Here is a 17,251-nt window from a genome sequence, read left to right as displayed (position 1 = left end):
CTGTATGATGAGTTAAGGACGGAGTAATAAAAAGCCGAGGCAGAAGACGCAAGGTTCAGAAAGGACAGCTAGCTGGGGGTGGAGATATTAGGGAGACCAAACAGAAACAGAGGCTCATCTGAGAAGGGGCGGAAACATGCCCTGTGAGTATAATAGTTTGGAAGAGTCTAAGCCAGCTACGGCTCAGGTTCATGGCCTCAGGATGACTAACAAAAAATGGTTCCCTGCACCGCTCAAGATACATTAGCAGCCAAATCAATAACTATAGGGGACTGGGCCATAGCCAGCAGCTCCCACCTAAAAATAGAGTTCTCATTCTTTAGTTCCCTTCCCATAGGCCCAAAGAGTAAAGCAGGATGGACTGAGAAGGGGAGTGGGTGGCAGAGAAGAAGAGCCACAGGGGAAACTGCTGGCCAAGAGTCGGGCGCTAGCCAAGTCCAGTGGCCGCTGATGTCACCCCCCAGCCTCCAGGACTGCGTGATTTAGTGGAGAGGGCCATTCTAGAGGCTAACATCTCCACACAACCATCACCCCACCTAGAAGCCTGAGAGCTGACAAATTAAAACCCAACGGCAATTATCCATATTTTTAGCATGATAAAGTCTTAGCATTCTGTTGCCATAGAGATCAGTTAAAGAATGGAGGATCCCTACAGAGCCCTGCCCCTGAATTCAGGTCCTCTCCTTTAGGTTGGCTCCTAGGCCTGGAGCCATGCTCTTTTCTAACCCCCGCTGTGCAGAGCAGGCAGAGGAGGGTGCCCTTCTCTTGGGCAGACCTATTCCTGGACTACTCAATTCTCTGGAATTTACTGGTCCCCAAATCTGTTATCCCAGGTAGAGCTACCTGAAAAGTAAGGGTTGGGGTTAGGTTCCAATTCTCCATCTGGTTAGTAAGCAGTGGCAGGGGGCTGGAGAGGTGGGTAAATGATTAAGGGTACTTAGTGCTCTTCTACAGTACACACACAAATATAAACTTTATAAAAAGAGGAAACAGTTGTAGACATCAATCAAGTGTGGGCAGCCCTGATGTACAATGCCCAAGCCTTTTTGGACATTGAACTGGGATTCCCACTATAGGTCAAAAGCCGGGCCTAAAGGCCGGCTGGGTAAGGAGCCTGAGCTAAGAGGCGTCTCTAGATCACAGCCCAGCAGGTGGTAAGGCTCTCACACTGCCATCTGGTGGAAAGACAAGATTTGTCCTGAGGTGCGGAGCAAGAGACTGGAAGTGGCCAAGTGTGCAGAGAGGTACAAAGACAGTTAGGATAATGGAGGGAGCCGGGCGGTTGAGAATGTAACCCAGATACCAGTGGGAAACTCCACGTGGGTGTGAAACCCTTGTCCGCTTTTCTTCCTAGAGGCACAACCAAGAGGGTGAAAGGGCATTAGCAAAGTTTTCGAGCCCTAACCACCAAGGTTTTAGCTCAGAAGTTAACATCACGCCGGGCGGTGGTGGCGCACGCCTTTAATCCCAGCACTCGGGAGGCAGAGCCAGGCGGAGCTCTGTGAGTTCGAGGCCAGCCTGGACTACAGAGCGAGATCCAGGACAGGCTCCAAAATTACAGAGAAACCCTGTCTTGAAAAACCAAAAGAAGAAGAAGAAGAAGAAGAAGAAGAAGAAGAAGAAGAAGAAGAAGAAGAAGAAGAAGAAGAAGAAGTTGTTAACATCACATAGGTGTCCCAACTAAGACCACACACACAAGTGGACAATAGCCATCCCAGAGGAAGGCGGCCTGCCTTTTGTAGAAGCTTCTGTCTGTCTGTCTGTCTGTCTGTATGCAGACACCTGGTACGAAATCCAGTGAGAAGAGCACACAGAGAAGACAGGAACCGTTTTAACTGCTAGGATGGAGGCCACGGGAGAGACACAGACATAGTGGAGAGTAGCAGACCCACTCTGTCCTCTGACTCTGGGTCAGATGAAGGCTGGTGGAGAAGGCTAAGTACACACAGAAAGGGTAACAGCATCCCACCTTTCACCAAACTCCTCAGAGCCCCCAGGGATCCCAGGTGCTTGGCAGAAAAGACAATTCCACACCTCCCCGCAAGAAGCCGGGCCTACAGCAGGCTCGATGCGTAAGTCCATGGTATCTCTCCTGCAGCAGAAAGCTTCACGGCACACCCACCCCGACGTTCCAGTGTCTTTTCCATTCAGAAGTCCTCCAGGCTTTTCTTGATAGCGTGTAGGATAAAGGCTAACTTCCTTAGTTACTGATCGTGACCTTACCAATAGGGAAAGAATAAAGAAATTACTAGGGTGCTGAGGAAGGGCAAAGTCATCTTTGGAGATAGTACACAGGGATAAAGGTGTTTAGTATAGGTGGAGATCCCGTTCTCCTCATCTAGACACTGTGCTTAGCAGAATCCATTCCCAGAGGTGCACGGCAGAAGCTCTTCTTGGTGTCTAGAAGTGGTCCCATGGGACTGGAGAGATGGCTCAGCAATTAAAACTGTAGACTGTTCTTCCAGAGGATCAGGGTTCGATTCCCAGTACCCACATGGCAGCTCACAATCATCTGTAACGCCAGTCCCAAGAGATCCAATGCCCTTTGCTGGCCTCTGTGGGTACTGTACACATGTGGCACTCAGACATACATGCAGGCTAAACACCATACACATAAAATTAAATCTAAATACTAAATAAATAAAAGTGGCCCTATTCCTTAGAGTCAGTGGCCTTGTCCTCAGAATGGCTTGGCCCACGAAATGGAGGATGGACAGTAGAAAAGTCCATGAAAAGGTACTACACAACCCAGTGGGACCTTAGGAGGTGGTGTGCAGTGCCTGCTTTACCTGCAGTAAGGAACACAACAAGGCCAGGCAGTGGTGGCACACGCCTTTAATCCCACCCAGCACTCGGGAGGCAGAGGCAGGCAGATCTCTGTGAGTTCAAGGCCAGTCTGGGCTACCGAGTGAGTTCCAGGAAAGGCACAAAGCTACACAGAGAAACCCTGTCTCGAAAAACCAAAAAGAAAAAGAAAAAAAAGAAACACAATGAGATGGGGAGCTGAGAGAGAGAACATGAGAATGAGAATAGCCAGAGTAAATGACTCAGTCCTCGAGACTCCCATGTCAGGGGTCTAATAGGTTGGAGAGCTGGAAGCCTTGGAAGGAACTGCCTGATTCGCAAGGTTCAGAGCTGACTCAAAGCTAGAACAAAGAGAGGCAGAGTGAGAACACAGCATCCTTTCTGTCTAGGCCCAACCTTTCTCTCCCTTTCCCAAGTCTAGTAAGTCCGCCAGTTAGAACCATTTGGGTAAGCCAGGTGATGTAGTGCACACCTTTAATACTAGCACTCAGGAGGCAGAGGCAGGAGGATCTCTGTAGTCGGAGTTTTCTTTGAGCCACCCGCTCACAAATAATGACACAAAGACTTATTATTAATTATGAAAGCACAGCCTTAGCTTAGGCTTGTTCTCAACTAGCTCTTAAGACTTAAATGAACCCATTTATATCAATCTATGTTCCACCATGTGGCGTTACCTTTCTCTGTCCTGTACCTCCTGTTTCCTGTCTCTTGCTGGCTAATCCTGCCTTCTTCCCAGAGTTCTTTGTCCCCCCAGAAATCCCATCTATCCTCTCCTGCCTAGCTATTGGCCATTCAGCTCTCTATTACACCAATCACAGCAATATAGCTTCACACAGTGTCCAAATATGCCACAACAGATCTCTGTGGGTTTAAGGTCATCCTGGTTTACAAAGAGAGTTCTAGGACAGTCAGGGCTACATTGAGAGACTGTGACTCAAAAGGAAGCGGTGGGGTCAGGGCCCCGAGGGAACTGCTCCATTTAGATATAAAGCAGCAGCGGGGGTTAAGTTCCAGTTCTCCATCTACAACCCTCCTCCGTGTTCTTCACCTGGCAGAGACACTCCACCTTCTGCCAGTTTGGCCACAGGCTACAAATATCCACCTGCTGACACCAGATCCGGCTCCCGGTCCCCATCAGGAAAAGGGCTATCTGTGCCATCACCCACCCACTTAGTCATACGGCCAACTCTCATAGGTAGACCAGCAAGCTCGATTGTCACAGCGCTCCTTGGGCACACTCAGGAGTCAGGAAACCGTGAGAAACATAGGCTACGACTCTCATCTCCCTGGCCACATGAATTCCCCAAGCCTACTTAACTTCCCTCGGTCCCGCTATCCCCAGCAGAACTGCTTACCTAAGCAAATGCTTGCCATGGCACAAACCTTTCATTCCCAGGCAATGTAGCCTAAAGTTCCCATTGCTCCAAAATGGTTCGCTGAACAGGACCTGTCTAACCAATACAGTGACAATCACTTTCCAGTCCTCCAGCTCCACCGAGACCCTAAACAATGAGAAAAGACTGTCACTGCAAGAAAATCTAGTCTGATGGGTTGTTTTAAAAGTAGGTATATATAGGGCTGGAGAGATGGCTCAGAAATTAAGAGAGCATATCACTCTTCTAGGTGACCCAAGTTCAATTTCTATCACTACCTATAACTCCACAGTGAGCTGATCTGATGCCTCTGACCCCCTAGGGCACCACAAAATACACATCATATACTCACACAGACACAAACACACACATATATACATGACTAGAAGTCAAATCTTTGGGGCTGGAGAGGTGGCCCAAAGGTTAAGATCCTTGTAGAGGACCAGAGCTCAGTTCCGAGCACCCACACAGTGGCTCACAACTATTTGTAACTCTAGTTCCAAGGGATCTGATGCCCTCTTCTGACCTCCCAGAGCACCTGGTACACAGACATATATATGGGCAAAATCCTCACACACATAAAATAAAATCGTTTTTGGGATGTGGAGGCATGAACCTTTAATCCCAGCAACTGGGAGGCAGAGGCAGGCAGATCTCTATGAATGAAAGGCCAGCCTGGTCTACATAGTGAGCTCCAGGTCAGCCTGGTCTACATAGTGAGACCTTGTCTCAAAAAATTAAAAGAACAACAACAAAATCTTTTTAAAAGGAGGGAGACAGCCAGGTGGTAGGGGCGCATGCCTTTTATCCCAGCACTTGGGAGGCAGAGGCAGGAGGATCTCTGTGAGTTCAAGGCCAGCCTGGTCTACAGAGTGAGATCCAGGACAGGCACCAAAACTACACAGAGAAACCCTGTCTCAAAAATAAATAAATAAATAAATAAAATAAAATAAAAGAAGAGAGACATATAGTGGCATATGGGTAGAGTGTTTGCCTTAAGTGCACAAAGCTGCAGGTTCAATCCCAGCACTGACACCTATAAATGGGGAACAAGCTAAGAGCCAAAAAAATTCTCAAGCTTTTAATTCATGCCTAAGGACAATTAAGTTTTAGTTCTCAATCAAGTATTAGGACTCTCCCAACTCAAGACCCGAGACTGGAGAATGCCAGAAGCAAGGCTTAGCAGTACTCTTGGGTGCAGCCAGAACCCTCCCCCACACGTACGCACACACGTGCACTTCGATTAAGCGACTCCTGAGAGCTTTTGCTCTTTAGTTTCTTGCAGCAGCTGCAACCTAGCACGTCGCACTGGGACTCCTGCTGCTGTGTCAAGGTGGTTGACCCAAGAGGTAACGACAGAAGCCTTTCCACATCTGGGTCACACAGAGAGTTAGACATGGCTCCTTGCCACTGTGGAATAATTAACCCAACAGATGGTCGTGTTTAGTCTGGTATTAGCTGTTCTAAGGCTGCCACGTGGCACTGACAGTTCCTGGGTAGATGGGCTATGTGGCTAGCCCAGCGGATACTTCCGAGGTGAGCAAACCTTACAGTGCCACATAACCTACCTTGTCTCCCAACCCTTAAACTGGTAAACAGCTATAGAGATATACGCTCCCTGGGTTAAACCCAGAAAACAGATGTGGTGGCTGGCAGCCAGTGATAAGCCTGGAGTCACATGGGGCTAGAAGAATCAGTTAACAGACATGAAAACAGTTCTGTTATATGGTGTTGGGGGAATATGAAACGGGTCCAGTGCTGGTCTGTCTCACTCGTCTCCCTATCATGCTCTTCTCATAAAAAGGTCCTCAGGCCGGGCGGTGGTGGCGCACGCCTTTAATCCCAGCACTCGGGAGGCAGAGCCAGGTGGATCTCTGTGAGTTCGAGGCCAGCCTGGACTACAGTGCAAGATCCAGGAAAGGCGCAAAGCTACACAGAGAAACCCTGTCTCGAAAAAAAACAAAACAAAAAAAAAGGTCCTCAGGATGAAGGGACTGCTTCAGATGTGTGTGTCTGAGTGTGTGCCACCCACGGAGATCAGAAGAGGGCACTGAATTCCTTCAATCAGTTACAGGCAGTTGTGAGCCATCTGACATGGGGACTGGGAACTGAACCCAGGTCCTCTGGAAGAGCATCAAGCTCTCTTAACCACTGAGCTATCTCCTCTCGAGCCCCACAATACACCAATTCTATAAAAACATGTCTTTAAAAAACCACCCCTAAGAGCCGGGCGGTGGTGGCACACGCCTTTAATCCCAGCACTCGGGAGGCAGAGGCAGGCGGATCTTTGTGAGTTCGAGGCCAGCCTGGTCTCCAAAGCGAGTTCCAGGAAAGGCGCAAAGCTACACAGAGAAACCCTGTCTCGAAAAACCAAAAAAAAAAAAAAAAAAAAAAAAAAAAAAACACCCCTAGAGCAGGGTGTGGTGGTGACCACCTTTAAGCCCAGCACTTGAGAAGCAGAGGCAGGCAGATTTTTATGAGCTCAAGACCAGCCTGCAAGAAGCAGAGGCAGGCAGATCTAGACCAGCCTGGTTGTCTTAGTTATGGTTTCTATTGATGTGAAGAGACACCATGACCACAACAACTCTTGTAAAGGAAAACATTTAATTGGGATGTCTCACATTTTCAGAGGTTGCAACATGGTGTCGAGCAGGCAGACATGGTGCTGGAGAAGTAGCTGAGAGTCCTACATCTTGAGTGGAAGGCAACAGGAAGTGATCTATCTCACTGAATGTGGATTAAGCATATATGAGACCTCAAAGTCTGCCTCCACAGAGACACACTTCCTCTAACAAGGCCACACCCACTCCAACAAAGCCACACCTCCTAGTAATGTCAATCCCTTTAGGGGCCATTTTCTTTCAATCACACTGGTTTATATAGAGAGTTCAGGCCAGCTAAGGCTATTTAGTGAGATCTTGTCTCACAATGGGAAAGAGCTAAAGAGATGACTCAGAAGAGCACCCACCTCCCTGTTCTAGTTGTTTCTCCAGGGCCACAGTGGTCCCCCTTCCCCATTTTTTCAGCCACACTCACTTCTCTGTCTTCTCAGTAGTGGAGTTCCCCAGCTGTACTTGTAAGTCCCTGGAACCATGGGAGTGGCCAGTGAGGTTTCTTTGTGCAGGGTGACTTTGTGGTATTCCTTGGCTCCCGGCTACCAGGATATCTTTCCATCCAAGCTGTAATGCTTACAGTACTGCCCTTGCTACCAGTGCTGCTGCTGGTATCAGTGGAAAGCCCTTTGTAAGCTCTGGCCTTTGTTGCTCATCCTAAGAAGAATGCCAAGGATGTTTCACAAGGTACAAGGTGCCTAACCCAAGTATCATTGAGCAGAGAACAAAGGTGGGCAAGGAACGAAATCAATGCTCTCAACTACCTAACAAGTTTTCAAACAGCTGGATCTCCCAGCTAAGTGACTTGTAGAAGCAAGAAAACAACCCCAAAGGAAGAGATCAGAACAGTAGACTTTAAGATGTGTTACACTTGTTTATGCTGTGGAATATTTGTTTAATGATGCAAAGATGTGCTGCATTCTTTTATGTTGCATTTGTTTAACTCTGTGAAGCTGTTACTGTGCCTGTCTAAAACACTTGATTGGTCTAATAAAGAACTGAATGGCTAATAGCAAGGCAGGGGAGGGATAGGTGGGGCTGGCAGGCAGAGAGAAAAAATAGAAGAACAGAAGAGAGAGGAATGAAAAAAGGAGGGGGAGAGGAGGATTCCAGGGGTCAGCTCCCCAGCTACACAGCCAGACTCGGAGTAAGAAGGAAAGAAAGGAATACAGAATAGAGAAAAGTAAAAGCCCAGAGGAAAAAGGTAGATGGGATGATTTAAGAAAAGCTGGCTCGAAACAAGCCAAGCTAAGGCCGGACATTCGTAAGTAAGAATAAGTCTCCATGTATTTATTTGGGAGCTGGGTGGCGGGCTCCTAAAAGAGCAAAGAGTAAAAACAAAACAAAACAAAACAAAAAAAAAACAAAACAAAAAAAGGTCATTGGACATAATACATAAACAGGGAAAAGAGGATTCACAAAACATTCAAACTGATGACCCATAACTGCTCTGATTAAAACTTGATTCCAGGAGGGAGCTGGGAAATGTTACCTCCTCTTTTTTTTTTTTTTTTTTAATTTAAGATTTTTGCCGGGCAGTGGTGGCGCACGCCTTTAATCCCAGCACTCGGGAGGCAGAGCCAGGCGGATCTCTGTGAGTTCGAGGCCAGCCTGGGCTACCAAGTGAGTTCCAGGAAAGGCTCCAAAACTACACAGAGAAACCCTGTCTCCAAAAACAAAAAAAAAAAAAAAAAAAAAAAAGATTTTTATTTTATGTGTATATGTGTTTTGCTTACGTGTATGTCTGTGTACTACTTGCATGCAGTGCCAAGGAAGTCAGAAGGGGGCACTGAATCCTGTGGTAGTTTAAATGTAATTGGCCCCCATAAGCTCATAGGGAGTGGCACTATTCGGAGGTGTGGCTTTGCTGGAGTAGCTGCGGCCTTGTTGTAGGAAGCGTTGTAAGAGTCTTTTTCTGGCCTGCCAGTCAGCTCCCAAATAATGACCTGGAGACCTCTTTTAATTATGGAAGCTCAGCCTGTGGCTTAGGCTTGCTACTAACCAGCCCTCCCCCCCCCCCAGCTGAGGACCGAACCCAGGGCCTTGCGCTTGCTAGGCAAGCGCTCTGCCACTGAGCTAAATCCCCAGCCCCTCTAACTAGCTCTTATAACTTAAATTAACCCATTTATAGTAATCTACATTCTATCACATGGCATTACCTTTCTTCCATCTTGCACCTCCTGTTTCCTCTGCATGTCTCCTGGCTTCCCCCACATGCCTAGATTCCTCCTCCTCTTCTTTCTTTCTTTCTCTCCCCAGAAGTCCCACCTGTATCTCCTGCCTAGCTATTGGCCATTCAGCTCTTTATTACACCAATCACAGCAATACATCTTCACACAGTGTACAAATAACCCACAACAAAGTGTGTCACTGTGGGGCAGGCTTTGAGGCTTCCGAAGCTCAAGATACCTCCCATTGTCACACAGTCCACTTCCTGCTGCCTTCTGATCAAGATGTAGCCAGCACCATGCCTGCCTGCACACCGCCATGCTCCCCTCCATGATGATAATGGACTGAACTTCTGAAACTGTAAGGGAGCCACCCCAATTAAACGTTTTCCTTATAAGAGTTGTCATAGTCAAGGTGTCTCTTCACAGCAATAGAAACCCTAAGACAGACCCTATAGAACTGAAGTATGGATGGTTGTGAGCAGCCATATGAGTGCTGGAACTGAACCTGGATCCTCCGCTGCAAGAGCAGACAGTGCTTTTATTTATTTATTTACTTACTTACTTACTTATTTACTTATTTATTTATTTATTTTGATTTTTTCGAGACAGGGTTTCTCTGTGTAGTTTTGGTGCCTGTCCTAGATCTCGCTCTGTAGACCAGGCTGGCCTCAAACTCACAGAGATCTGCCTGCCTCTGCCTCTCAAGTGCTGGGATTAAAGGAATGTGCCACCACTGCCCGGCCAGACAGTGCTTTTAACAGCTGAGTTATCTTTATAGTCAAGGCACAAGTTTTCAATAAAAAGGAAAAGATGCAAAACTAAAAATTAGAAAACAGAGCAACCAGAATGATGCAAATCTGCATTGAGCCCTTCCCATCAACAATTGGAGTCTCATTGTTACTTCCTGTCCAAGAAAATCAGAGTTTATGGAATGCAGAATTATATATTATGATTAAGGTGGGCTTAACCAATCCTGCTGCACCCTTTCTCTCTGACGGACAGGTGACAGCTACTTAAGTTATCAAAGTGTTTCTGTCCAGCAACTGTCTCTCCAAATGTCACAGAGCTGTCAAATTAAGAAAAATGAAAGATGCCAAACAAAGTCAATAAGATAACATTTAAAAAATGTTAGATCTGGGGCTGGAGAGATGGCTCAGCAGTTAAGAGCACTGGCTGTTCTTCCAGAGGACCCGGGTTCAATTTCTAGCACCCACATGGTGGATCAAACATCTATAGTAGGATCTGATGCCCTCTTCTGGCATGCAGGTATACATGCAGAGCACGCATACATGGAATTAAATAAATAAAATAAAATAAATTGTTAGTCTGGAATTATTAACACATGCAGCATAGTTAAATCTGAAAATGAATATGCTGAGTTTAAAAAAAAAATGACCAAAATAAGAGTACATAGTTGTCTTAGTTACTTTTCTGTTGCTATGAAGAGACACCATGACCAAGGCAATTTATAGAAGAAAGAATTTCATTGGGGCTGGCTTACAGTTTCAGAGGATTAGTCCATTGTCATTCACGGTGGGGAGCACAGCCTCAGGCAGGTAGGCCGGATACTGGCCAAGAAGCTGAGAGCTCATATATGATCCTTAAGATGCAGGCTGAGAGCAAGAGACCAGGGCCTATCCTGGGCTTTTGAGACCTCACGCCCACCCCCAGTGACACGCCTCCTCCAACAAGGCCATACCTTCTAAATCTCAAACATTTCAACTCCCCAGTAACTAAGCATATGGTGGCCATTCTCATTCAAACTACAACACTAAATGATTCATCAATTCAAAATTATAGAAAATAGTCTCAGAGAGCAGACTGGTGATTGCCAAGGTATGTGAGCAAGGAGGGCAGGGCCAGGAGAAAAGGATTTTAAAAGGCCATAAGAAAACCTTCTAAAGAAATTGTTTCATGGGTGTTTATATGTATTAAAGCCCATCAAATTGTAGACTTTGGCCAGGCTTGACGGTGCACACTTTTAATTTTTAATTCCACTTTTAATTCCAGCCAGCAGATCTCTATGAATCTGAAGTAAACCTGGTCTATATAACGAGTTTTGGGCCAGCCAGGGCTACATAGTAAGACCCTGTCTTTAAATAAATAAACAAGAATTAAAAATAAATTATAGACTTTAATGTAGAAAGTTTTAATGTATGCCAACTACCCTGGGGTAGGGAGGAAGTAAACTAGGTTTGGTGAGCATGCCTGTAATCCAGGCACTAAGGAGACTGAGGCAGGGGGATAGAGAGTTTGAGACCAGCCTGAGCTACATAGTAAGGCCTCGCTCCAAAAAGATCCTAGCTTCAAATCTGAGGCTGGTCTTGACTGTGCCAACCTGTAATTCAAGCACTTGGGAGGGAGAGGCAGGACCAGGAATTTAAAGTCTCCTTCAAGCACATGGAGAAATTGATGCTAGCCTGAACTACATGAGATCTTGTCTCAAAAAATAAGTAAATGGGGTTGATAAGCTGGCCCATCTAGTGACTCACTCAACCATCAAGTCTGACAACCTGAGTTCCATCTGTGGGACCCACAGAGGACAGGAAGTTGTCCTCTTCTGACTGTAGGCGCGCTGTGGCAGATGTGGGCACATACATGTGTACACACAAACATACTTGTATACACACACACACATACGTGTACACACACACTGTACTAAAAATAAACAAGGTGGGAGTGATGTGTCCTAAGGTTCAGACAAAAGGCTCTGGAGTCAGTTGACCGTGGTCTGCAGCAGCTTAGTCTTCTAGGTATCATTTCCTTCCCTCTTGTGGGAAGAATGCACGGCTCCTATGTCACAGGGTTCTTGTGAATGTGCAGTGATTTTCACAGAACTTGACGCACAAAGCCACAGCTCAGAGCTGGCGCGGATCCTCGAAGCTGAGATTCCAGCACGTGGAGGAGGAGGCATGAGCATCTCCAGGAATTGGAGTCGCTCTGTCTCAAAACCAAAGCAAACCACCTAGAAGGTGTCGGCGCATGCACTTAATCCCATCACTTAGAAGGCAGAGGCAGGTGGATCTCTGAGTTCGAGGCCAGCCTGGTCTACAGAGGGAGTTCCAGGACAGCCAGGGCTACACAGAGAGACCATCTCAAAAAAATTTTTTAGTTAAATAAAAGATAGATAGATAGATAGACAGACAGACAGACAGACAGACAGGTAGATAGATAGATAGATAGATAGATAGATAGATAGATAGATGGGTGTTTGCCTGCATGTGTGTCTGTGCACCAAGCATGTCCTCAGAGTGGTGTTGGGAATCAAACCCGGGTCCTCTGGAATAGCAACCAGTCTTTTTGTTTTGTTTTGTTTTTGAGACAGGGTCTCTCTACTTAGCTCTGGTTGTCCTGGTTTTCACTATGTAGCCCAGGCTGGTCTCAAACTCACAGAGATCTGCCTGCCTCTGCCTCCCGAGTGCTGGGATTAAAGGAGCCTGCGACTAGTTCAGCCACTGCTGCAGCTCATTAAAAGTAATTAAAGGCCGGGCGGTGGCGGCGCACGCCTTTAATCCCAGCACTCAGGAGGCAGAAGCAGGCGGATCTCTGTGAGTTCGAGGCCAGCCTGGGCTACAGAGTGAGTTCCAGGATAGGCGCAAAGCTACACAGAGAAACCCTGTCTTGAAAAAACAAAAAAAGAACAAAAGGAAAAAAGTAATTAAAAAAAATTCAAGGTCTCATCAGTTACACATCAAGCTCAAGGTCATGAAATCCTGTCAACAACAACAAACAAAACAGGAGTGATGGTGAGGTAGCTCAGCGGTAAGAGTGCTTTCTGTGCGAGCTTGAGGAACTGAGTTCAAGTCTCCAGCACCCACATAAAATGGCTGACATGACTGTTGTGCCCAGATCGTGACCCCCAGAGAGACCACCCAGGACAAGCATACCAGAATGCAAAAGCAAGGTTTATTTCCATTACAAGTTGCCGTGACAGGGAACTCATCTCAAGCATTCACTGGCCTCAGTGCAGTGAGGCATGGAGGAGTTACTCTTTCTTGGGGAAGTTAGTTTTTATAGGCAAAAACCACAAAATTTCTTAGAGGGGAGGGGGTTAGTACGGGTCCATCCTTGATTGGTCGAGATTTTCCCGGGCCTGGACTTTGTCTTATTTTAGCTTATCTGTTTGCCCTGTCAGGCGTTTTACAACTCATCTCCGGGGTCTGGTCATGTTATCTCCGGAGAGGAGCATCTCATGGTTAATCGGTTACCATCAGACATCCTGACTTTGTTTTTTTGAAAACACCTGACTTCACCCTCTCCAGGAAGGGGGAACTGACTCACTTTTAAGATATCTCTTCCCTCAGCTCTTTTGGGTTTCTGGGGGAACTGTGTCTGGGTCTTTCAATGACTACACTCTCCTGTAACTCTATCACCAGAGAAATGGAGACAGGAAGATCCTGAGAACCCAATGGCCAGCCCGTCAGCCTAGCTGAAGCAGGGGACTTCCAGTTTATCAAGAGACCCTGTCTTAAAGCAATTAGGTAGGTAGGGAGCAGTAAAAACCAGCTAGGACATCTTGCTTGGTGCAAACAGCACACACAACACATACAAAGCAAAACAAGTTTATCTTCCTCTCTAAATAAAATACTTGTGACTTCAAGCATTGCTCATCTTTAGTCAGCCATGGTGACTCCTGCCTAGACTCCCAGAACTCTGCAGTTTTTGCTACAGCATGAGAATATCTTAACCCATGCACAAAGCTTTCAATGAAAGAAGATGAAGACAGATTGGGGCTAGAGACGTAGCTCAGCTGGCAGAGTATTTGTCCAGCAGTCAAGGCAGGAAGTCCTAGGTTCCATCCCAAACACTGAGGAAAATTGGACACCATGTCCCACGAAATCAAGCACCCAACAGGTAGAAGTAGGAGAATCCTACTTCATGGGCAGCTACAAACTGCTGCAAGCCACAGGAAAACGTAATGGGATTCAGCTACTATCACAAAAGCTCCTACTTGGAAAAGTCAAGGACTTCTCCAAAGGTCAAGCCATGGCTTAAGAAGTCTTGGTGATATTTTAGCTTTTGTATCTACATATTAGCTGGTTCCTAAAATGATTTTCTTGTAATGCTATGTATGCTTCCAAGAACTCCTAACAGTGTATTTATCTAAAATGCCTATCAAGCATCCAAGACCAAACGAAACAACACCTGTCTCCTAGGTCAGGCGAATAGCTTTATTTCTTGTGCAATTTAGGGTGAGACCCTTCTTTCTTATACAACCTTACTTCTTACCTAACCACTTTTAGGAATGTAGACTGAGCACATAGATCCCCTTTTGGATATACTAACTGGTCATTAGCACTCAGTTGACCTCCTCTTTTGCCACTCCCATTTTGGGTTGTAAAAGAAAGCCTGGTGGTCACTGCCTGAGGAAAATTCTTACCTGCCTTTATGAACCTGTAAGAATTCAAGTCTGATGACCTTGCCCTGCCAGAGGATTGCTATTGCTTGGGTTTATAACTGGATTCCTGAGAGACTTGGGGGATCAGAGAGGTATAAAGAGAGAGAGGAGGATTTTTAAGGAGAGAACTTGAAGACGAGGCAGAGACAAGAGAACAGAAGAACTAGATGGATAAGAACTGGAGAGGAATGAACTAGATAGGGAAGAACTAGATTGAAGGGCTTAAAGAGACTACTAGAGGAACAAGATGGAAGATGAGGAAGAGCCAGGTTGGGGAAGAACAAGATGAGGAAGAATAAGATGAGAAAGAAGGAGATGTAGGGGAGCTAAGGTGGGAAAGAACTAGATAGATGAGGACCTAGATGGGGCAGAGCTAAGATGAGAGAATTGAGATAGAACATAGAGGGGACAGCAGATAAAGGTAGAGAGAAATCAGGCAAGAAAGGAACTAGGCATGAGAGCAGAATAGAAGCTGTGTAGAGAGAGAACTGACACAGAATAATATGGACTAAGGAGTTTTGTGTACAGAGATTATTTCTTATCCTCAAAGATTAATTATTAGCTGGTTGTAGATTCTCCCCGGCCCCTGGGTATTCCATAACATACCAAGTTCAAAGCTAACTTGTACTACAAGAGACCTTGTCTGTAAATATTTAAGGAGATAGGGATGTAACTCTGTGTGTGTATAGTATGCTTGAGGCTCTATGAGCAATCCCCCAAAAAGATCTTTCACTGAAGTCGACCGACAATCCTGCGTATATGAAGTCTTCATTCACAGCCATTAAGCACAGACATATATAGTCATGTATCACATGACATTTCTGTCAACCATGGGTAATATATACCTGAGTGATCCCAGATCATGTTGTTTAGTGAAAGAGCTATCAGAAATAAATACACTATGATGTTCCAATGAGTAGGCAGTCTTCTGCTGCTAATTTGAATAAACTGGCATGCCAGACGTGGTGGAACTCGCCTTTTTCAGGTAGATCTTTGAGTTCAAGGCCAGCCTGGTATACACAGTGAGTTCTAGGACAAGCAAAGCTACACAGGAAACTCCATCTTGGAAAAAAAATAAATGAGCAAACTTCGGATTGTTTTGGTTTTGTTTTGAGGAGGTGGTGCCTTTGAGGAGGCAACTATGGTGCCCAGGCTGGAGTGTTAGTGGCTATTCACAGGCACAGCCCCTCTACTAATCAGAAGCGGAATTTTGAACCTTACTTTTCTATTGCCATGATAAAACACTATGACCAAGACAATTTACAGAAGAGTTTATTGGGGCTTACAGGAGGTTAGTCCATGACCATCATTGTGGGGAGCATGCTAGGAGACAGGCAGGCATGGGGCTAGAGCAGTAGCTAAAAGCTTACTTCCTGATCCACAAACAGGAGGCAGAGAGAGCTGGCTGGAAATGGCATGAGCTTTTGAAATCTCAAAGCCCACCCCCAATGACACCGTCCTCCTCCAACAGGTCACACCTCCTAATCCTTCCCAAACAGTTCCACCAACTGGGGACCAAGTATTCAAATGTATGAGCCTATGGGGGGCATTCTCACTCAAACCACTACTGATCCATTCTGTCGCTCATCCCTCCTTAGGCAATTCTAGTGGTCCTTCACTCCCAGGAAGTCACCACCAAATTGATGCTGGAACTTGTGGTGATCAGTGGCAGAGTGAGTGCATTATGGCCCTGAACTCCAGGATTCAACCAATCCTCCTCTCTCAGCCTTGCCCTGCCAGGCCTGACAATCTCATTGGGTTTAGTTGGGTTTTTCTAGAAGTTCTAAAAGCAGTAATGTTCCAAATATTATGCATTTTAAGGTGGTAACTGTCAAGACCTCTCAATGTCCTAACTTATGGGTCAAAATCCCTTAATTATGTGCAGGAGTGTTTTAGCTGCATGTCTGTGCACCATGTGTGTGCCTACTGCCCATGAAGCTCAGAAGAGGCCAGTAGATCCCCTGGAACAGGTGTTTTGGAAGGTCGTAAACACCACATGGATGCTGGGAATTGAACCCAGTTCCTCTCTGAAAAAAGTTTTTTTGGTTTGTTTGTTTGTTTTTGGGTTTTTTTTTTTTTTTTTTTTTTTTTTTTTTTTTGAGACATGGTTTCTCTGTGTAGCTTTGGAGCCTGTCCTGGAACTCACTCTGTAGACCAGGCTGGCCTCGAACTCAGAGATCCACCTACCCCTGCCTCTGGAGTGCTGGGATTAAAGGCGTACACCACTACCGCCAGGCACAGCTAGTATTCTTAACTGAAGAGCCATCTCCCCAGCCCTTGAAGGGCATTAAATCCCATCCACTATGCACTGCAGGCCATTCTTCCATCCCTGCCCCCAAATCACATTAACCTCCCACAGGCATAGCAGTGCCTGGGCTTTGTCAGATGAGACCACAGTGCCAAGGGGCAGAGGAATGCTTAAAAACCAATCAGCCACTTCAGGAAGAATTTACCAAATATTGGGAGTTTGAGGGATGATGGCAGCACCTGGGTGAAGTCACTGACCTGGGCCAAACATGTCTAAGGTGCTCTGGCAGGTGCTTTGGTGTTTTGATAGGTGCTTTGGTAGTAGTCTTTGGTAGGTGCTCACCACTCAGTCCTTGGTTAAGTGACTTATAGAAGGAAGGGAAGGCCGGGTAGTGGTGGCGCACGCCTTTAATCCTAGCACTCAGGAGGCAGAGCCAGGCGGATCTTTGTGAGTTCGAGGCCAGCCTGGGCTACCAAGTGAGTTCCAGGAAAGGCGCAAAGCTACACAGAGAAACCCTGTCTTGAAAAACCAAAAAAAAAAAAAAAAAAAAAAGGGAAAACAGTCTTTATTCCCTCGATATAGATGCTGATGGTACCTCATTCAAAACCTTGGGCAGAGCCAACAGAGGTCATCCTTGACCACAT

The sequence above is a fragment of the Peromyscus californicus genome, unplaced genomic scaffold (genome assembly GCF_007827085.1).
Source record: "Peromyscus californicus insignis strain IS unplaced genomic scaffold, ASM782708v3 Scaffold_12__1_contigs__length_115047231, whole genome shotgun sequence".
In the NCBI taxonomy this organism is placed as follows: Eukaryota; Metazoa; Chordata; class Mammalia; order Rodentia; family Cricetidae; genus Peromyscus; species Peromyscus californicus.
This window is presented reverse-complemented; position numbering follows the sequence as displayed.